We start from the raw sequence: 24,139 nt of genomic DNA, 5'->3' as shown, positions 1-24,139 counted from the left end.
CCTAAAAGAATATGAGGAAAAATAGCTACAAATTTCTGGAATGGCTCAGTACTTGTGCTGGGTCCACCTATTTACCTGTGCAGTCCTCTCTCTGTCTTGTCCACTCAGACAAGCATTCTGTCTTCCCCTTTTTGTGTGTTCTCCCATTTTCTATTAAACAATATTGCCGTTAAGGTTGCTACCTCCAATACACAAACAGGCTCCAGCAACGAATAGATTTTTCAACTTGAAAGAAAAAGTTTCATTCAATTTAAAGTTTCATTTTATTCCTAAGTATTTCTTGACTTTTTGGGGGGGGGAAAAAAAGGAGTTTTTTGTCTTTTTTTTTTTTATTCTCAACCATTTTATACCAAAGACAGGCTACTCACTTTGGAAAAAAAAATCAACACAATTACAGGATGTGGTGTGTGTGTGTGTGTGTGTGTGTGTGTATTGAGGAGGGGGGATTTTTGCTTTTCAAAAATATATCAGCTGTACTTTATTTGAAGTTACTCAGCAAATTAAACCATAAGATGTTTCAATCAGAGAATGAACATCAGAGTAGTGGTGCCCAGATCTTTCATTTCTAGCTTCCCTATCCTGCTTAGCTTTCAGATCCAAATCCAAATTGCATTTTTCTCCCAGTAGCCATCCCTTAGGAGGACTCCCCTAATGCCTTCCTTAAGGAATCCTTAATGTGTAATAAGAAGGCCCTGCTCTGCTTTCTTCCCACTTAAACAACCCTCAGCAATGCCCCAAATAAAAAGCAGAAAGAGAGCATAAGGTTAAACTCTAAATTAATAGATCAAAGGATAAGAACCCTAATTCTGAAATAAACTGACTATGGAAAAGGATTAAAATGGAGAGGATTATAGTACAATAACTGCGACAGAAGACTGTGAGTGAATTGGATGGAAAACAGGGGCTAGGCTTTATTCTGCATTTCTGAGCAAGCAAAATGAAAAGAGGATCTGAAAGATAATTAAAAATCCAAGTGGACTCAAGGAGGAGAGGAGGCTGAAAACTCACAAGAAGATACTGCAATGAATTCTTTGCTGTGCCTGCCCAAGACCCATATCAGTTTCCTTTAAAGAATACATCTACTCTTGCTTTGCATTCCAGGGAGGAACATAATAATTGGAAGAGTGCAAGATTTCAGCTAATTTCAACTTTACCACCATCTGCCACTGAATCTCCAGAGGACACCAAGACTCTGAGCTATCAAGGAGGAGAGGACATGAAGAATTACTTCTAAGTTGCCTATTCAGCCACTATCAACCCTGCAACATAACAGCCCAGCGCTGCATGTTTTGAAAGTAACATGTATTTCCCCAGGCTCCTCTGGGAGGCAGAGAAAGACTTGGGATATAAACATGAACATGGCATAATAGAAGGAGTTTATAGGCAATCTATAAAGCCAAATTGAGTGGTATGTTAATAATGAAAAAGTTGATAATGGATTCCAAAGGAGTGGAGATGTGGGGATAGTCTTGAAAGTGGACCAATATTAATTGCTGCAAAGCTTATTTATGTGTTTACACAACATAAGGGGAGCTCCTGCCAGCAATATCCCTAGTGAAAACCAGAATGTGCAAATAAGACAGCTTTTAGGGAAAAATATGAACTGAGCATCTCTTCTATCTAAATCTTCATTTGAGGAACTGAGAACTGAGCACACATAAGGGTACAAGGACTGAGTACCTGCTGAGCAGTGTCATGGGAAATAATTAATGAAGTCTCAGCCATACTGAAGTCAGTGGAGTTTAGAAATATTCCAATAAGGCCAGAAGCTTGATCTTTACCTCATTGATTAAATATGCCAAGTTATACTACTACAGCATTATACAGATTTTATCATTATAATCCTACAGGAAGTGCTGGTAAAGAGAGAAGTTTCATTGTTTCTTTATCTAGTTACTAAGTGCTTTAACTGAGATTTTCATCCAAATGGAAAAAAAAATTTAAAATTGGGTGTCTAAATCCCATAACTGTGTTTGAGAAAAGGAAAAATAAAACAAACCCAAACTGAATGCAACATTCCTCAGCTCCCCCAAAACCCTTCAGTTTTAGGTTTCTTAGCAGTCATCTGTACTCTTGATGTTCATTCTTACAAGACCTGTAATCCTCTGGCATGTTTGAATATGCACACTATGGGCATGATTATGTCTCAAGCAGGGTCTTGTTACTTCAGGTGATGGGGGCATTGATAAAAAATATACAACATTGTGCTTTGGTGCAAATTTTCTTTGCAATAGAAAAAGATGGAAAGGTAACACTCCTAATATGTCTCTTAAATACAGGCTTTCTAGTGTCTTGCACAACTTTATAAAGGGAAAGCATTGTGTGATACTTTAATTTTCAAGCCTCATATTATTTAATCAGCAACCATCATTTTCATTCAAATAATGTGTATATAAAACCCATGATTTGCCATTTCTTCTCATGTTTAATAAATGGAAAAACCACTTGCTTGCCCCCAAAGAATAATCAACACTGTGTTAATAAGCTCAGGCCTGGGAACACTTTTTCAATAAGAAAAACATTACACATTATAAAATCAATAATGCTGCCTGACAAATGAGGTTGTGCATAAATTTTTGACATGAAATCATACACTGAAGTCTAAATATAAATTTGGCAATGCTTTCAAAGTCTCACGCTTTATGATAGCTATTCTGGAGAGTGAGCTGTACTGAAACTAATCACATAATTTAAAGGATACATTTGCTCTACTACAGCAATAAAAATACATTACATCATGATAAAAGCCATCCTGATTCAACCTACAGTGGAAATTTGTGAACACCGTGATGGGCTGAACCCCATGTGGGACTGACTGGCTGCTGTTTATAAACCATGTAAATAAAACATTTAGCACCATTCTAGCAGGTCTCATTTTCACAGTGCTCCATAAATATTAACTAATTAATCCTCAGGACAGCTGGGATATAGCTGAGCATTGGAGACAAGTGAGGAATCGGTAGAAAAACACAAATTTGACAAATGTAGTCCTTTTCTCTGTTTATAATTTACCTACTGACAAACTCTGTATATTCTGAATTTGCCTGCCATTGAAAGTGAGCTGGGAAATGCTTAATGCAAAATCAACTTCACTCCGTGGATGCCTCACTGAAATATTCACTGCCACAAACCCCAAGAGCTTGTCAGACCTTCTCAGGATAATGCCTAGGCACTGTGCAAGGGCCAGTGCAGCCCAGGCAACATCCCTGAAATGAAGCTTGGCCACAGCCACTCTGTTTTAAGGGTTGAGGGGATTTATCTGTGCATGTGCAAGCTGTGCTGGCAGTTGGTGATCTTTAGCCTGTTTTACTCACAGTGTGGAGGCAACCAGTGGTTCCAGAACCAGGCTGCATGCAGGTGAGCTGACATCATCTGCACCAGCAAGCAACACAAATGTTTGCCAGCAGAGGACTGGACCATTCAGGCTGCTCCTTAGCAAGAGGAGGAGGCTGCATTAATGTCACTTGATGTCTCATCCATCCTTCCACATCTGCACAATGAAGTCCTCTTAAAAGCCCCTACCAGGCCAGTTCTTTTGTCTTCCTCTATTGGGTTTGCATACCAAGATTTTTGTACACTTGCATTTATATTTAGGGTGGATTTCCTCATACACAATACAATTTTTTGATGATCCGCATATGACAATTAATCACATTTTCCAAGCCACAAGGTGAAATATTTTTCTAGCAATACTCCTGCTCCAGCATAAGGAGAAATATATTTCACAATTTCCACCTTTAGTTCAAAATTCTTGATCCCATAGGAACTTGGGTGGTTCCATAGAAGCATAAAACGTTTTTATAAATTATACAGAATTTCCACCACAAACCATGGTGGAACCACTAAAAATCTATGGGATTTTTAGTATTTTGAAGACTCTAGAAGACTGAAGGACCTGGATTGCTACACATCAGGGTAATCTAACAAATAACAGTTACATTCGCCTTCACTGAAAACTCAGAACACTGGCAACACTTTAAAAACTGTGCCTCTTTCTTTAATTCCTTTAGTTTTTTTAATTTCTACAGTAGAAAAGTGGGGAGAAATGGTAGAAAAGTATGGGATTCCTAAAAAAAGTCAAAATTGTTAAAATGAAGACAAAATAAGAGGATATGTATTTCATTTTAAGCAATTAATTACTGAAGAAAGGAACACAAACAACCAAGACAGTTCAGCATTGATTGTTTTCCTCTTTCTTCAAAGGCTGAATAATTTTATCATCATTAAAATAACTTGATGATGAGTTAGCAAGAACAAGAAAGTTAAATAACATGTTTGGGAATCACAGCCTTTTGTTGTAAAGTAGAAATACAAATTTTTCTTCACTAAAATAAATCTTAAAGAATCTGAGTCCTTCATAGATTCATAACAAAAGATAGAAATAAATGGTCTGTGATCTGTGATTTGCCAGAGGAGTTTTGCAAGTGTCACTGCAGAGGTTTGTTACCAGACCTCAGGTGTATAGCCCAACCCCGAAAGCAGTGTCTGAACCCATTTCCCAGGGTCTTGATTAACCTCATTAGTGAAATGTAGGCCTGTGACCTGCTCTATCAGGACAATCCCAGCAGACAGGGAACATGGAATTGTAGCACTGTCAGACAAGAATTCCCCTCATTTCTGCCTTGTATTACCATAGCTCTGTTTTAGCTACTAAAAAACCTTGCCCTGGCCTGATCCAGTCAACCCCAAGGATGATGCTTTGCAGGATGGGATATTTTACAGTGGCTTCTCTCTAGATGGAGAGTGCATTGCAAGAACACACACACAAAAAAAGACTGCTATAAATCTGTGGAAGTTCATCTCACTGGGTAGAAGTTCTTATCATCATTATAACAGCTATAATACTGGATGGGTACAGAAGAAATAATTTTACTAAAAACATTAATTTTAATTCAACCCAAAATACAGGTGCTAATTTAGTTCTAAGGAGTCCTTAGACACAGGAACAGCAAAAATTGCTTCTTTGCTTAAGTGGGCAAATCACCCATAGCTCCTTTCACTCAATTGAACTTGGATAATCTCAAATACATCTGCAGTACCTGCATAAACTTCATCAGCCTCATTGCTCTGTAGCAGGTAATAGATATTTGAATCTGATAGTCATTACCATTCCCAGTCAGAAGTACTCTTTAGTGTGCCCTAAAATGGCTGATTAAAGCACTATTTCTACCTTCTATTTCTCAAGTGGACTGAATAAGCAGACAGGAATATAGAATGGGAAGTGGGGTGGAGAAAACAGATCCCAGTCTGGGATTTTGTTGTTAAAAGTGATAAATATTAATTATTTCCAATTAAGTTAAAAGACAAAAAAAAATTTGGATTGTTAAGACCTCTGGGACACAAGCAATTATTATCCATCCATTTACACAACACTAGTCTGGTTTTTTATCTCTTTGGCCTTTGGGCACAATTATAATACTTAGGCACAATTTATACAATTTTACTGAGTTATGAAAGCCTGATATCTGACACACACTGATGATCTGTACTTCATGTTGAAAAATTGCTCCATGGGGCAATTATAACAAAAAAAAATCATAAGTTCGAAACTAGTCCATATACAGAAAAAGAGAGCTAATTCCAGTCCATAAACTTTGAAAGAAAATTAGCCCTAGGGAAGGGTAGGAGATGATGAGCATGAGAATAAATTAAGCCAAAGGAAATTCAGATATGCAAAAGAGGGAAAACAAAATAGTATGCACTAACCTGTGGAAAGTCTCCCCAGAAGAACGTCTTTGAACATGTGAAAACTCAGTGCAACAAAAGACTGGGAAATTATCCTAGGGGAAACATTCTTACAATAGATGGCATAAAGCATGATGGAAAAGTAGAAGTTCCCTGGCTCTTAATAGTAAATGCTGTTAGAGAAGCTAGAAAGGGACTTGTTAGAGTATTGTCAAAAGGTATCTCCTAGAACTCTTGCTGTTTACTGTAAGAGAAAACCACTTGACCAGTGATTCTTGACCAGTGGGACTGAAAGACAATGTGGAACTGAGAAAAAATAGGCCCACAGTAGGTTCAGTAGATAGATTTGAACTTTGAAGTAAAAAAAGCACTTTTTTGCTCATGAAATTAGACCAAAATTATTCTCTTGCTGCCAAACACCATAGCTGTTGAAATGACTTCTTGAATTTTTTCAGATGGAAAAGAGGAAACTTTCTGGATGGATTTACTAAATAAGAGTAGATCACTGTTTTTCCAGCAGAAGAGTATGTGCATTCACTCAGGAGTAGTTTCATTTTAAATTCACAGTCCACCTTGGCTCGAATTAACTTGCAACTGCAGACAAGTCCTAAGTTTCATGAAGGCTGAGAAGGGTTCTTAAGAAAGTGGGTGGTAAGAAAAAAGTACGTAAATGCCCTGAGTTTCGCTTTCTCAGGGATCTGCTTTAGAAAGTCATACAGTCTGTCTAAGAAATTGTCATCCAAGCTCCAGCTGGGTTTTTCAACAAAAAAAAATGTTCCTGTACCTTAATTCACCCTAAACTTTCAACACATTTTTTAAAACCAATAACAATGAACTGCTGGAATGGCAACACAGGAGTCTCTTGCTTATATACTTGAGAATTAGATTAACTCACTTAACCAGACTGTGATGGATTAATTAACCACAGATTAACTACTGATTAACCTTCTGGCTTTTTCAAAGATGATGTGCTCTCAGATAATCTTTAACTTCGTATGGCCAGCATTCTTTGCAAGGAAAGATCAAGAGTAACAGCAAATTTCTTTATTAAACTGGATGGTCTAGATGAAGTGAAGATGCACACCTAGTTAGGGAGACGGGCCACACTTTTAACTTCACTTTTTGACCTACTAAAGGTTATTACTTCTGTCTTCTTCTTTAAAGCTTTTGACCGTTAAACATACTAGAATAGTATTACTGCAAAGGCTTTCTTCTTAGCTGTTGGACTTCACAGCTGGTCTTAGACAGGATTTGTGTTCAGCTCATCAAACATTCACAGATTCACTGGAAAAGTGAACTATGCTCCTCACCAGTAAAATTTGCTTTGATCATTTGTAAACTTCATCAGCGATAATCTTGTACTTCTTCCAAGATGTTGGAAAAGTGTTGAATTGCATGAGGTTGAAGACCAAATATTCTGAAAAATTCTACCATAGGATGACAGTGCATTTACAATTAGATCATATCATCCATCAGTAAGAAAAGGTTACAATCCATTTAATGTGTGTCATGTGCATTTTATATCTTTCTAGTTTCTTAATGAAAGCATTATGCACTATCAAGTCAAATAGTTTGCAGAGTACTGTACATCAATACAATTACTTTAAAAAATAGCTTTTAATCTAAAAAAAATATAATCAGCTTAGTTTGACAGGATCTATTTTCCATAAACTTATGTTGATTGGCATTAATTCCATCCTTCAGCTCTTTACTAACTGAGCCCTATATCAGATGTTCCCTTATTTCACCAAGGATTGATGTCAGTCTGACAGGACTATAATTATTTGGGTTGTCCCATTTACCATTTTTAAATATTACCACAATATTAGTTTTATGCTGGTCTCAATTAAATGCCCTTACTCCTGCCTATGTGTATCTAGCTCTCTCAATATCTGGCTTCCATTACAATGATCTGACATTCTAGCAGATAACGCAAACCCAGAAATTCACATTGAAAATGGCAGGAGTAGATCGAAAGAAAGAGATGTCTCAAATAAAAAAGTCTCATCTCTCACTCAAATAAGAAAGTCTCATCTCTCCTGAAAGAACTTCATCCTCTCTCTCAATGCTCCCTTCTTCCTGCAACTGGGAAAGGCTGAGGAAAGCTGTGCTCCTTGTAAGGTGGCCAGGCCGTAGCCTCTGAGGAGAAGCTGACTGAAAATAGCAAAAACACCAGAGACAGCCTTGAGTCATATTGATTAATGTACTCCTGGAAGGCACCCAGTGAGGAGGAAGGCACACAAACCCAGCCAGAATAGAAAAATCTGGCTCTGTCTGATTTATGTGACAGGAGACAAAGTGCTTGGTATTTTGCAGGAAGGTGGAAAGTTGCAGCTGTGTATGACAGAGTCAAAAGTCTAGATTCAGGTGCCCTACATTTCAACCAAGGACCAGCCCCTGCTGTTCCCTATTGACAATGTGCCTCTGAAGGTCTGCAGCCAGACAATAGGAAATACCATGAATGGAGGGCAGAGATAGAATTTAGGCCACATTAATTTCTATCAAAGAGCTGACGTGTGTATAAGAAAGAGGGAGTCAGGCTAAAGAGTGAATATAATAAATTTGTATTTTTTTTTAAATACCAAAGACAGTGTCAGTTACTGGTTGTGGGACCTCCATCCTTGGAAATGTTCAATCCTCAGCTACAAGCAGTCATACAAAACCAGATGTAACATTGCAGTGAGCCATGATTTGAGCAGGAGCTTGACTTAGACAACTCCCTGAAAACATGTCAGGATAGGCTGAAAAAATTGGGATTGTTCAGCCTGGAGGAGAGAAGGCTCCAGGGAGACCTTATGAAGTCTTTCAGTACCTGAAGTGGGCCACAAAAGAGCTGGAGAGGGACATTTTATAGGGGCATATAGTAACAGGATAAGGGGTAATGACTTTGAAAAGAGTAGCTTTAGATTGACTATTAGGAATAAATTTTTTGCTGTGAGGGTGGTGAGGCACTGGCATTGGTCGCCAGAGAAGCTCTGGATGCCCCACATCCACACAGTGGAAGTGTTCAAGGCCAGGTTGGATGGAGCTTTGAGCAACCTGGTCTAATGGGAATTGTCCATGTCCATGGCAGGGGGCTAGAACTAAGGTTACAGTTTCTTCCAACCCAAGACATTCTATGATTCTGTGATTAAAAAAACTAAATCCCTTTTCAGAACTTATTTTAGAGGCTGCATTATAAATGGAGCAGAGTGCAGAAATTTGAGTAAAACTATAGTAAGACAGAACAAGGTTATTAAAACTAAGACACAAAATTAGAGGGCTAGACATAATTAATTTTTTCACTATCTGATTTTTACTCTTTTCTAAAGAAACACAGGGAAAAGTGCCAGTAACAGCATTGGTTTGAAGCAACAAACTCATCAGGTCTGTGTTACCTACTTTGGATGCAGTAAGCACAGAAAAAGTCCAGACAAGCAGAGGGAAAATATCTTCAGCTGCACTTCGGATAGCTTTGGAAGGATAGACCAATTTATAAGAATTACTTATTTTCAAAATATTTGCCAGATTTTCAAAATCCTTATTCTGTAGCTCAAAACCTAATTTTTAATTGAGCAGGCTAAATAAAATAAGAAAGCATGTATAGAAAATTTCCATAATTTTGTTTAATATTTCTTCTGTGCTTTTGTCAAGAATCTGATATAGTCCACTTTCAGAAGTAGTATATTAGACTAAACCACTTCAATCCCATATGCCAGTCTTTGTAATTCTTAGCCAGTCTCAGAAAAATGCTAGTTATTAGACAGAGTTTGAATGAAAATGTAAATGGCTACATAAGACATATTATAATGCAATTTTAGGGTCTTGATGTTTTCTCATTTACTGTCTGAAATCAGGAGTACACCAAGCAATGCAAGTCCTCCTTAGCTGCACTCAGCCTTCTTTAAGTACATATTGCAAGATTCCAAAAAGTGAAACTATTTTTGATGCAAAACACAATTTAAAGAGCACAATACATTAATTTTTTACATTTTTTTCATTAATTCTATGATTTTCCAGCTTTTGATTAAAATAAGACAACTTAGATTGCTAAAGAAGTTGATCATAAAATCACAGAACCATTTACACTGAGAAAGATCTTTAAATTCTGTATGTACAACCATTAACCACTGCTAAATCATGCCATAAGCACCACATCTTCAAAACTGCAATTCAAAAAACACCAGGCTCTGTCCAGTTAAAGTTTGAGTTTTCTAAAGATTTTTCAAGATTCATATTGCTTGGTGCAAGATGTACTGAATCAATTCACGGTAAATATCTAAAGTTAAAAAGAAAATAAATTCACACAGAATGCTGAAATCAAGCAGCATATGTATATGAAAGCTGGAACATTTGTCCTGACATAACAGGTTGCTCCAAAATAAACCAAAAAACAAGGAGATATTTCTTTTTTACTCAGTCATAGTTTTGAACTCTAAAGTTAATTGAAATCAGAAATTAAATCAGAAGTTATTGAATACTTCACAGCATACAATAATTTAAAAGAAACAGCATGCAACCTTACAGGCATTACCAGGCACGAGAAGTCTTGATTTTATCCAAGGTGATTATGACACAGAACACTCTCCAGGTTTTGGATCCAGGTTTCATACCCTGGTAAATGGAGGAAGAAATTAAGAACTTAAACTCCACCTCTTGCTGTGCTAGTTGATGTGAATGCAAATTTGAGGACTTGCTTCTCCACTCCATTCCCACAACTCAAAATCTAAATTTTAGAAATCTCAGTATCTGTGTCCCAATGCCCAAGTCCCTTCCTGTATCCTACCTGCAAAATATTCCTGTTACATGGTAGTATTTTGAAAGGGGTGACGGCAGTACCAATCCAGCTGAGACAGAAGCAAAGTGATGGCTTCTGCAATTTTGTCACAAAATCCAGTGGTAACCAGTTGATCAACGCTTCCAACTGTTGTTTTATTTGGTCTTGAAAATAACAAAATATATACTTTGATGTTGCACTGTTTATATTCGGAGTATTTTGATGTGCATCCAGTTATTCTAGGCCAATTCTGACAACACAAATTTGAGTCAGGAATGTTCAACATAACATCAAAGTTGGTAGACTTAATGCATACTGAAGTTCTTCAACTTTGCTCTCAGTAATTGGGACAAAAGAACCCAGGTAATCCTCATGTAACATCAAAGCTGCAGATCCTAGGTGAATGAAACAATAGAAGCTTCATTTTGTTTCTCCCACTTTTGAAGTTTCTTGGGTGTTTGTTGTTATTCAGTTATTTCCTCTTTTGTTTTTAAAAAATAGAGCTAAAAATCACCTATTAGTTCTAACTTCTCTTAGTAGAATATTTTGCCTTATCTTCATCATGACAAGCATAGTAATGGCAAAAGGATGTCTTCCAAAGCAAGGCTAAATGAAAAAAGCACGCTGTGAACTGACTGGGAAAAAGATTTAGGGGCCTTATAAGAAATCCTGAAAGTATGACTTATCTGCAGACAGACAGTTGGAAAGAGAAAAAGAAAGAGAAGAAAGATGTGTCAGTGTGTTTGAACTTGAGAATCCAGAAAAGATTAGGACCTTACTGCGTGGGGATATCAGAATTGGGGAGCAGCAGTAAAAAGACATGAAAATTTTGTAAGACAAGAGATCTGCATCTGTTCATGTTCACTAAGTGTTCTCATTTTCCATCTGGCATTACTTCCTTTTTTTTTTCTTTTTTTTATCACTTTTTTATTGCCCTGCAGCAGTGAATTGTACATAGGTTAAACCAGGGTGAATCAAAATCTCTAGAGGAAAGGTTGAATTGCTTCATCTGTTTTTGTGCTACAGAAAGAACTTCCAGAATAACCTCATGGATAATGTTCAGGACATGTTAAGCAGAGAATGACAGCAGTATTGTGAGTAGAAAGTGGAATTCACCGGTCATAAATAAAATCAGAAAAATAAGTACATAAAATCCATACCACATCGCCATTAAAAGTAAAGTTGTCCAAAATTTCACATTAAAATTCTGTTTTCAAAGCTATATAAATATCAGCTATCGTGTTGACATCATCTGTGCTATTCTATACACATATTAATTTCCATTCAAAATTAAATTAATAGTGAGAATGAGACTAGCACAAGTACATATATCTTTCATCAACATATAAATCCTCATGGCAACCCTTCTTTGAAATGCTCATCATCCTTCGGGATGAAGAAAAATAATTTAAACTGGGAAGGACTATATCCTGTCTCTGATGTGCTTCTTGACGCTTCTGTAGAAAATGTGTCTAAATTTTACCAGAGAAGATGTCAAAACTAATTTTTTTTTAAAAAATAAATAACTTATTTTTCATACAATCATAAAGAATTTCTGCGATTATAACAGTAACAGACTGTATTCCCTGTTTGGTGACTGGTTTCTCTCTTTTCCAGTTTTCCACATCAAAGTCATGAAGTGGCTAAATATTATCAAGTCTCCAGGAAGTCATGGTTTTCCCTCTGAAGGCTGTATAAAGCTGAATAGGATTGAGAACTGAAACTAAGAACAGAAAACATGACTGCCTTAGTCTCCTCTCAACTGGCACCCAAGTTAGTGCTTGTGTGAGTGCTGAGAGATCTGTTTTCAGACCAGGAAGGAGAGGATGGATGGCAGAGGGTGAGAAAGAGAATGCTGGGATTTGGGGACACGATGGACCAGCCAAAGAAGGAAGCTGAAATAAGGAGAAGAGAAGAAAACTGCTGGCCAGGAGAGCTCATGCAAGGAGACCAGCACTGAATAACAATGAAGGCAGAAAAAACAGACAAGCCAGAATCTGATGAAGGAAAAATGAGCGAGAGATCACTTTGGCTGGAGGGATTAGATTCCTTTGGTTGGTGCATAATGCCAAGAGGCTGAAGCCTAAGACTCCTAAGAAAAGAGTCTTTGCCTAGTAAACAATGTTAAAGGCTGCAAAATTGGAACAACAAAAAGGATAAATGGAAAACTGAAAGAGGAACATGACTTTTTAAGGACAGCTTTGGAACTGTCAGACTGGTAGCATACAGGAAGCTGACGTAGCCTGGCATGTAGCTGCTGCTGTGCACCTGAAGGTCACAATTCTGGTTGTCCACATCAGAAATATGGCTTGAATTTGGGCTCAGGTCAGCTGTCAGTGTAACCCACTACCCACTGCCAACTTCCACTACCAAAGGGGCAAAAATAGTTCCTTAATGTAGTTCAGAGCCTAAATGTAAGTTAACAGATCAGTGTTGTACACAACTCAGGGTCCAGGACAGCAGGGTTAAACAGGGACAGATGGAGCTTGGGAGGACAAGCTACAAAAATCTGGTCTTGTTAATGGTTCCGCTTAGAAAGAAGAGAAAGTCTGCAGGATCCAGCCCTGCTATAAAGCAGGTATGTCCCACCATGATGCCTGCTTGCCTCATTCCCTCCTGCCCACCTGTCATGGAACCTTTGCCTTGCCTGAGACTAAGAATGGACAGTGCCCATACCATGCATGTTTGATTTCTGGTCATTGCCCTGTATGGCCTCTGGCAATGCCTCCTGGAGGCTTGGCTTCACAAACAAAGCAGTGGTCTTTCTAAGGAATTCAGGATATTCTTCGGTAATATGAGATAAGATACCAAGATACACCATTAAAGCTCCCAGTTTATCATCTTTTATCCTTTCACAAGAAGATTGCCATAAAAATAAACAAATAAGGGCAGGAAAGATCTGCTGCAAACTACATAAAATTCTCACTCACTGTAGACACAATAAGGTCAGTTAAACAGGCCTTAAATCTGCCTTGGGGGTCAGTATAATGCAAGCAATAAAGTCCACTGACAGCATTTTGTGACTGAGATGCATCTGGCCTGAAGGATTTTGCATCTTTACCTCTCTAAAAAAGAAAACCTAAGTTGAAAGTGAGCACATATAGATATTTGCAGTATGCAACCACTATAATCATGGACACCAATGACCCTTATTTCTCCCTTGTCCATGCATATTCTGCAGAATTCCCAGGAAAGATGTGGAAGAAAAACTGCTTGAGATAGTCTTCTGTTCATACCATACAAAAATATGAGTCCTCTCATACTGAGAAGCATCTCATGCACAGTCTTCAATGTGTAATATGCACTCCTAATAATTTAGTAAGTAGAACTTTGATACAAAACAAAGTTAGAACCAAAGCAGAATACTTTTTAAAAAAAAAAAACCCATACCACATTATTTAATACATAAAGAAACTCTATTAATTGAATGTTATAAAAAATTGCTAAAAAGAAATTCACCATTTTTGTCTCTATTCCTCTATTTCCCTTCCACAGTGTGTTGTGTCAAATCAGGTAAAAAATTATATCCTGGGCATTATACATTTTTTTGTGTACACTTCCCAGTATTTTAGAGAAATACTGGAGTATTTTATGCCTTATTGTGTCTCAGTTTGCATTTCCTTAACTAATCCTAGCATTCACACTTGTATTTATAATAAATCAGTTTATATATCCCTAGTTAATATTTGCTTAGGGCTTATGTTGATTTCACAATACATGCAATTTTCTGGCTCCATCTTTATCTTCAAGGATTAGATTGAATTGAGCAGCCATGTAGTAATTTAGTTTTATCTTGTGCCTTACAGTTTTATGTTCTTGTAATAGCACTTCTCTATCTTATTTAATTAAATATATCCTATTTCACAATGACAACATTTTTATTTTTTAGTTTATTTGCTAAACAGCTGCCATTGTGGCAAGAATTTGTGGTGAGAGAACACTTAGAGACATTTAGAATAGAAAATATCAAATATAGAGGGGTGGAAAGGATTTGAATTTGGCATAAATGCACTCTCGGATTAAATTTGAATTGCTTTGGATTCACTAGCTGGAATATGGAGCTAAATAGCTGTATTTGGATTACTTTTCTGCTTGTGCTTGCAGGCAGGTATTTGGGCTTGGGGTTTTGTTTTCTTTGGGGGTTTTTGTTTGTTTTGCTGTGTCTTGTTTTGGGGTTTTGTTTAAGAGAGGAAGCACTTTTTGGAAACTAATGCAGCTAAATCTTTGCCAAGTTACACTGAAAGATTTGTGACTTTTTTTGCCTTAGACTTCACTTACATGAAAAGAGCAGGTAAAAGCTAATTATTTTTTCAACTCCATCATTTTAGCACTACCAGGTTAATTTTGATGCTGATGCGGGCAAGGCTAATTGACAGCCTATCCATAATAAAAATGAATGGGTCTGAGCACAAGGACTCAGAGTTTTTTTCTGTCTTCTTAGCTTAAATGGGCTAAATGGTTCTGATAAAACCAAATGTTGTGCAGGTGCATTGAGTCCCTGTTGCAGAGGATGTTAAATGGGTTTGATCCTAAATTGACTAGTATGTACAAAGTGGATGTATTTTACTCACAGCACTGGCAGCTTCTCTGGTAGAGAGTCTGGCACAGCACAGAGCACACATGCCTAGCTCAAAGTCTTTTTTTGATCTGCAGCTGTGTGTGCTTATCTCCATTCTTAACAGAATCCACCAAGTAAAACAGAAACTAAATTTCTAACAGAATGGTTTGGGTTTACCCCATCAGTCTGTCTTCTTGGGCGATTCTTCTTAAAAAGCTTTTTATAGCTGGAAACCCTCTTTTGATAACTCCTCCTCTTGATAAGCCTCATGTTGTCTTTTCCTTTGCACTCCTCATACACCAGGTACACTCTCTCTGCCCTCAAATACCTGCCAGTGGCTTTCAAGGATAAAACCTTTTCTCAGCACCAGGCATCCACACCTGTGTGTTCCTATCAATTCCCTTATATATCCCACCAGTCTAAATTCAACTCACAGATTCCAGGAGCCAACTGATTTTTGCAGGTTTTGGAAATTTTCTCTGATGCCAGCCAGAAGTAGTTACCTCAGCTTCATTTTGCTATTCAATTGGCACAAAGTAACTCTAATCTCTGACTTCACAGCACCAGCTGCACTCCAGCACCACTGCCCAGGTAGTGTAAATCCCTATCCCCATACAGATCAGCCCAGCTGTTATGCAGGAAAGGAGTCTGGTCATGGAGCACATCATAGAATCACAGAATATGCTGAGTTGGAAGGGACCACCAGGATCATCCTGTCCAACTCCTGACCCTGCATAGCACCATCCCCAAGCACCCCACAACATGCCTGATAGCATTGTCCAAACACTTCCTGAAATGTCAGGCTTGCTGCTGTGACCACAGCCCTGGGGATCCTGTTCCAGTGTCCAATTACTCTTAGGGTCAAGAACCCTTTTCTAACATCCAACCTAAACCTCCCTTGACACAACTTCAGGCCATTCCCTTGGGTCCTGTCACTGGTCCTGTCACAGAGAAGAGATCAGATGCCCCTCCTCTTCCTCTCACAAGGAAGTTGTAACTGCAGTAAGGTCTCGCCTCAGTCTTCTTTTCTCCAGGCTGAAAAGACCAAGTGACCTCAGCTGCTCCTCACATGGCTTCTCTGCAATACCCTTCACCATCTGTGTTGCCTTCCTTTGGATGCCCTCTGTTATATCATGGTGCCCAAAACTGCCCCCAGCACTCGAGGTGACACCGCCCCAGTGCAGAGCAGAGCAGGACAATCCCCTGCCTTGCCTGGCTGGTGATGCTGGGTCTGGTGTCCCCCAGGACAGGGATGGCCCTCCTGGCTGCCAGGGCACTGCTGGCTCATGTTCAACTGGCCAACAACCAGGAGACCCAGGTCCATTTGTTCCAACACAGGCCAGTTACCCTTAAACCCATTCCTGCCTGAAAGATCCCTGACATAATACAAAATGCTTTAAATTCCTTGTTTACAGTAGCATTAGTGCATGATAGTGAAGACACATAGCAGAGATGTAAAAAATATATGAAAAATATAGAAAAGGTAAACGAAAAGGTATTTTACTACGTGTTCTTGACATGAGCCAAGGAATGCTAACTGCGACTCAGAGGGTTTGAGTTTAAAAAAAATCAGTTTTTTCTACATTAAGTACATAGTTAAGTTGTAAAACTCTTTGTTATAGCAAGGCAATACTTTCTCACAATGTTTTCAGAAAAACAAAAAAATTACTGGCTCTGACTATAGGAAATATGCAAATAATTTTGTAAATTGCAAGAACATTTTGTGTTGGGTTATACTTTATCCAAATTTATCTTCTACCATATAAAAAAAAAGAAATACAAGAAGAAATAAGAATTTGTGGTGCAGGTAACAATTGGTTTCCATGTAAGGGGCAATGCAAACACTATAAAGTTTGGAATAATTTATTTTCTTACATTGAGTGCAGGCTGGGACATGCCCTAAAGAGAATTATTATAAATTTGGTATGGGAACATTGAAAACGGTCAAAAATTTAATGCAGAGTATATGTTTTTCATAGTTCCCTACTTTAAAAGTGTACTAGGTTGACTCTGTAATGCTTTTAAAGATATGTGTAATCCTGGGTGCCTGGTTTTTAACAGCTAAGTATTTTGTCATTTTTGAACCATGGTAAGCTTACTTGGCTCATGCTTTGGCCTTGCTTTTAAGACTAAAATGTTTGGGAGCAGAATATGTTTTCTTTTGGGTTCTCATTCATTCAAAGTAATTCCCAACAGCAGTACAATCACAATATTATTGTGTCTAACAATAATCATATGCAGTCATTTCCAATCACAGTGGCTACATGTAGAGGCAGCTACAGACTGTTGGAAATGTGAGGAAATGTCAAACCATATTAAGCTAGCTGGAAAGAAAAAGGAAGAAGTTCACAGCTTGATGAGGAAAATTAAAACCTTGCTGAACCACACTGAACACCTGAAAATATCAAAGAACAAAAGATAAATGGGGAAAAGCCTGAAAAAGTTATGAAATGTAAAAAGGAATAAGATTCAGTAGAATAATAAATTATACGTAATAGCAGAGAAACTAAAAATGAACATTCTATAACTATCAGAATGTCATGACCTGCAGGAAGCTGCCAATAGGGCTCCAATAACTGGAACCTAGAATATTGTGTTCATTTTCAAATAACTTGAGCTTGAGCTAGACCAAGAAAGGCCAGAGGGATTTGGAGTTGCAGTCTCATCCCAACAATACAATACAATTCTCTGGTACGTTATACAGGTTCCAGAGAGTGGTTTAGACAGCCCATTATTCCAGTTACAGCAAAGGGCTTGTATGTAGAAGTTGGTTTTTCACGGCCTGTTTTTTAGTAGTAGAGCTGCTGTGAGAAGCTGCTGGAAGCTTCCACCATGTCCAGCAGAGCAAGTTCTTTATAGATCTGAAGATGGACCTGCTGCTAGCCAAAACTGGGCCCATGAGAGAGGTTGGTAATGCCTCTGTGATGACAGATTTAAGAAGAAAATCAAAACAAAGTATGGGCTTAGCTTGTCTTGCTAGTCAGAGAAGAGGAGGAGGTGAGAATATATGAAGGAAATAACATGGAGACACCAAGGTCAGTGGAGAAGGAGGGGCAGGCAGTGCTACAGGAACCAGAGCCAGGATTCCTCTGCAGGCTGTGGTGAGACCGTGGTGAAGCAGCTGTGCCCTTGCAGGCCATGGGTCCATGAGGAATGCAGAGATCCACCCACAGCTCATAAGGATCCACAGGGGATGCAGAGATCCACCCACAGCCCCTGGGGGAGGTGCCTACACCAGAGCAGGTGGATGCCTGGAGGAGGCTGTGATCCAGTGGGAGACCCAGTGGGCAGAGAGAGCCCTGCTTCCAGGCTGTCCTTGGAGGACTGCACCAGTGGAAGAGGAGACCCACACCGCAGCAGCTTTGGAAGGAGTGTCTGCCCATGGGAGGGCCTCACACTGCAGCAGGTGTGGAAGGGCTGCTGCTCGTGGGAATGGATCCATGCTGGAGAACTTCACTGAGAACTGTCTCCCATGGGAAGGACCCACGGCCTCACAGGGGAAGGACTCCTCTGCCAGAGAAGCAGAAGAAAATCTCAGGTGACAAACTGACCCAAAAAACCCAATGCCCTGTCTCCCTGCACTGTCGGTGGGAAGGAGGGAGGGATTGAAAGAAAAAAGATGTTTTGAAGGACCTATTTCACTTTTCCATATTCTCCTCTGATTATGTTAGTAATAAACTCACTTTGTATTGCTAAGTTGAGTCTGTTTTGCCCTTGGAGTCTTTTCTCCCAGTCCTTATCTCAACTCATGAACCCTTCATTTACTTTTATTTTTCTCTCCTCTAGCTGTGACACGGGAGAGTGAGCAAGCAACTTTTGTGATGCCTGGAATTTGGCCAGTGTTGAACCACAACATATCAAATTATGGGTTTTTATGTCAAGTATTACTTGGTGATCTCTATGCAAGGAGCCTATGCCTTGCAGCCTTAGGTACTGGGAAGTCTGAGCCAGACACCTGATTTGTAAAGGTGCTGTAACACAGGCAGAAGTCCAGCTGTGATTATCTAGGATAGACAGTTCATGTTCAGACCTTTTGCAGGAAGAAATCAATTTCCTTCTGGGTCACAGGTGAGCTCTGTATTGCACTGCCTTGGGTAGCTGCCCTTGGCTGGACACCAGGAGCCCTGATACTGGAACAGATAAATACAAAATCTGTGCTAACTGGCATCCACACAACTTTATAGCTCAGGGCTTTGGAAGAAGGTTTGGAATGGGCCCTAAAGCACTTTGCCTGGCTCAGGACTGCTGTAGCAGAGCACGTTCACTGTGGTTCATGCTGACCATAGGAACCAGAGGATACCTACAGAGCAGGATATTCTAAATGCAATTGTGGTGCTTTCACCCAGGCTGGAAAGGGCATGTCACTTCCACCTATTCTAAGATCTCTTAAACCACCTTTGTGCCATTATGAGTCTATGAGAAATTTCAGGCTCCCCAAAGCTAGTGTGAAGATAAGGTCAAAATGTATCCCTAAAAAGAGGAGGGTCTTCTACATATATCTGAAAAGATGAACAGAGAAAAAAAAATGAAGTGAAACATTTAATTTATATAATATTCTTAACATTTAGAAAGAGGAAACAGCTCACCATCAGGGAAAACTTTGTGCTTGAGAGAGACATTAAAGTGACTCCAAAGGAAACATCTGGGATGTTAAAAAATGATTGAAGAAAAAAGTGGGAAATATATTTCATAGAACAATCCTCCAGTTGCAAGGCAATGAACTGGATGACCTAATAGCTCTTTTCCATTCCTTACATCTATGATTCTGTGATTCTAAATATATATTCAGAATTCTACAATAGGCAGTGAGACAGCAGAGACATTGAAGAACATAAGTGGAAAGTTAGTGACAGATGAGTCTGATTCTGCTGCAGGCCTAAATGAATTCCTCACCTCATTATTCACTGGGGGGAAGTGGGGAGAAAAATTTTAAAAAATAGGTATGTAGCATCTCTGTGACTGAGAGACATTCTCCTGGAGGGGAAAGTGAAATGTTAAAAGGCTTTGCGATTGAGCTGGAGAAGATAATAAGGCAATTAGGACTGTTACATTTGACAAAGCACCAGGCTCAGATGAATTGTGTCCCAGAATCCTGAAGGAAGTAACAAAGGAAATAAGAAAGCCTTCAGCAAAGGTTTTTGACAGGCCACTAAGGAGTGCAGTCATACCCAAGGACTTAAGGGGTACTAAAGCTATCCCCAGATTCAAGAAAGAATCAAGGGAAGATTCAGGGGACAAGTCCTCTAAGTCTCATTTCAGTTGAGAGAAAGATATTGGAAATATTTCTAAGGGACCGCATTGAAGTAATTTTAATGTATAATTTAATACAGGTAATGGGAAATCATGAGAAATTTGCATGACATTTTAGCATGTTATGGGAGTTGTAGACAACAGTGAATAGATTGATCTCATTCATACAGCTGTCAAGGTGGCAAAAAAAGGGAAGAGAAACCCTATATGAACTATAGTATGAAGAGCTGGGATTAAACATTTTGTATTCAGCTGGACAATTGCCGTAAAAGTTGCCGAAGTAGATCTACTTTAGAAGGGCATTATTACAGAAAAACATATAAAAGCTAAAAGGGAGAGACACAGTAATGCATCCTAGTGGTTAAAGACATTTGAAGAGCTTGGCTACTGTACTTACAACCACATTGCAGTCTCGTGCAGATGGATTAAACCATAATAGCTCTAAACTAGCTAAGCTAAGTACCCGCTGCAGCCAGGCAGCACCAAGCTGGACTCAGGCTGCAAAGCCTGACTGACATCCAGGTAAATACCTCAGCATCATCCTCCTACAATCAACTGATATCACAACTGCATTACCCTGCCAGGATTAACCAGTTTAGAGCTAGCTGAGGAGAGGCTGTAAAAGCAGTAGTATCTGTAGACATGTTCCCAAACTACCAGTCCCAAATCTTTCCAATCTGGAAAATCCTTTGAAGCTTAAAAAAATTCCAAGCCTACTTAAATCCTTTTGTGTATATAGATGTAAACTTGTAAAATAAAAATCATGAGAACTGTATTCCCAAAACTTAAATAAGGCATTGAGATGCACTGAATCCTGAGTCTACCAGCTCTAGTCTGTCATTATCTGTAGGTTGTGACTGTGTCCACACTTCTTCAGGAAACTCTCTTCTCTTTGTCTTCAGCCTTTAGCACAATTATTTGTCTCTCAACTCTTTCCTTTTCCTTTCCCACTTCCAGTTTTCCTTTCAATAATCCCTTGAAAACCTACATTTAATACCAGACCAAATCTGTAACCATGGACAAGTCATAAAACTCAGAACTCTGAACATTCAAATCTATTATTCCTTTGTTACAGGGTGTTAAAAGCTTCCACATATGGAACCTAATCTTATTTTTTCGATTGCTAGGCTTTTATGGTTTGTGGCATCAAGTAGCATGTAGTATTTTAACAACTGGCAAGAGGGATGGTAAAGAAAATAGTGCTTAACTTAGCTTAAAGACATCAACTTAAAGAGCTTGATCCACTGAAGGCAATAGGACCTGTACCTTTCCAAAGAATAGAGGATGCCAAGTTGGGTAAAAGTGGGCAAAAATAATTTCTTCTGACATCACTCCTTATTCTAACCTTCTTTGCCTCCACAAAATGGGATATACTGCTTCAATAGCTTAAAAAGCCAAGATTTTTTGTATGAGATGACTTCACTTTCACTTTACAAATTGTACATACTGCCACACGGTAAAAATCTGCAAGTTAGAAATTGCAGTGCTATTTACAGGAACTTTTGCATTAGGTTATTCAGGATATTTTTCCCTCTTTGAATCTTTAAGGTCTCTTTAGTACATTTCAGTTCATTGCAGTACCACCCTTCTTCCCTTACCTCCAACTCCCACATTTGTTCCCATTGTTGTTTGCTCTTTACTTGATTTTCAAGTAAGTGCCAGATGTTTTAGTAGAGGGCTGACTCTAGGTCTGCAAAAAAACAACTTTATTTTATTTATATGGCTGTAAACACCTGTTCCAGATGGACAAGTTACACGATTTTTTGGGATTTAGCTTTTGTAGCACTTTGCCCTGAACAGAGCAGAATATTTCTAAGAGTTGTCTGAGCTGTATCTTTTCATCCAGCACACACAAAAGGCCACCACCTGAAGGTAAAAATGAAGTCAACAGGGACCCACTGGTGTTACTAAAAGCTTCTTTTGGCCCAACATTCTTTCATATTCACAGGGACAGGTTCTGACTGTAGATGCATACGTGCCAATGTTAATGAAAATAAATGAAGTTGTGTAAGGAAAGAAAACCAAAAAAACCCCACACCCCTCCCCCACCAAAAAACAACATAAAAAACAGAGACATATCCTAGTTCTCTTGTGAGTTTACAGCTTTATAGAGCAACCTGTGCCTTAGGATTAAAAAGATATTATATGTAGCATGCAGAGGGATAACTAGGGGGCATGAAACCGTCTGCAAATGTTTGAAAGACGTTTGCATTCCCCTTAGGCATGAAAGAAATTACTTCCTCTCTTGCCAGAAAAAAAAATTCCAAGAAATAGTGGGTCAAAGTTAAAAAAGGGAAACTTAAAATAAATTTCAGGGAACTGTTGCTAGCAGTGAGGGTATCTTTATAATTTTTAAAGCAAGAGCAAAATCCCAGGCAGTGGACAATGCAATACTTAAATATTTCTTATGTTGTCACCAGCTGACCTTGACTTTTTATTTTCTTATTTTCTTCTCTGGGAAGAGAGTTAGGAAGCTCAGAAGAAAGGATTTTGGGTTCAGTTTTCCTGGGAATGGTCTAATATGAAATAAGCACCCTAAAAACCCTGAACAAAGCTCCATGTCTTTCCTTCAGTTGATGTCCTTTAGCCACCCTCTTGCATTCTTGTCCACTCAAGGAATGACAGTCATCAAGACCAGGAAGGTTTTGGACATACTGGGAGAGGTCAACTAAAGAAACTCTTTGCATATTAATGATGAAAGTGAAATAAATTGATACATAGAAAGTAAAGGACAGAGAAGAAAACCCTGCAAGTAAAGCTAAAAACTCCCAAAAGCCACAAGACAGTGGTGGATGCCCCAGTGATCACACTAAAGGTTTTTGCATGGGTGTCAGAAAACCTGTTGGGTGTATGGATGGTAAAGACAGCTCATAGCTTGAGGGACAGGAATGACAAATGAAGGTGTAGAGCTGTGCTACTGACTGCTTTGGTTTGATAGCAAAGGCCAAGAGATTCCAAAGGACACTGAGGGGATTAAAAAAATAAAACAAGCAAAACCCCCAAACGAACACAAACCAAACCAAAATAATATACCCAACTCAAAACAAATTAACAAACAAAACATCGCAAGACAACAATCCAAAACTCCCATGTTACTGGAAGACTACATTAGCAGTAATCATAAACAACAATTTTCTGGAGCCAGAAACCCAGATGACAGTAAGCATTCCCATGTGCTTTCAGGATTTGCTTCAAAATAGGACTATACAAAAAATCAATCAGTAATAAAAATAAATCAAATGAAAAAGAACAACAAAAAAAAGAGAACTAAAGGTCATATTTACCTTTAAAGAGGAATTACAAAAAAGGGGAGATCATTCTGGAAAAATCAAGAGCATGTAACAACATAAATTGTTCAAAAGTGGCACCATGGAGTATTTAAAAACAATATACTAGAAGCTCAAGATAAACAAACAAACAAAAAATCCAACTCCAAAAGGATCAGGAAAAAATTCTGCAAGGAAAACAGTAGAGGAGATTATTAGAAATAAACATGCTTCAGCAAAATTGGATTTTCATCCACTTAAGAAAAATAGAAAAGTTTATAAACGTTGGGAAGCTGGATATAGAGGCATAATAAAACAGAGAGAAATGGTTTTGAAGAACAACTTGTTGAAGTCAGAGATGCTAACCACAGGACATGTCAGAAGTGGAAAGTTTACCAATGATCACCAGTGGGTGAGCAATGTGGATCAAATACCACTCAGGAAACACAACATCAGAAGAAATGTATGGGAAATAAGCCTAAAGCACTGTTGTCCACTGACTGGACAATAACAGATGTTTCAGGAAAAAAAAAATTGAAAATTAGGTTTGCTAAGGTCCTCAATGTGAGCGTTCTCAACTAACAGCAGTTCTATCTAATCCCTAAATTTTTCCCATAGCAGAAA

The sequence above is a fragment of the Motacilla alba genome, chromosome 3 (assembly GCF_015832195.1).
Source record: "Motacilla alba alba isolate MOTALB_02 chromosome 3, Motacilla_alba_V1.0_pri, whole genome shotgun sequence".
Taxonomy (NCBI): domain Eukaryota; kingdom Metazoa; phylum Chordata; class Aves; order Passeriformes; family Motacillidae; genus Motacilla; species Motacilla alba.
Note: the sequence above shows the minus strand (reverse complement) of the source record.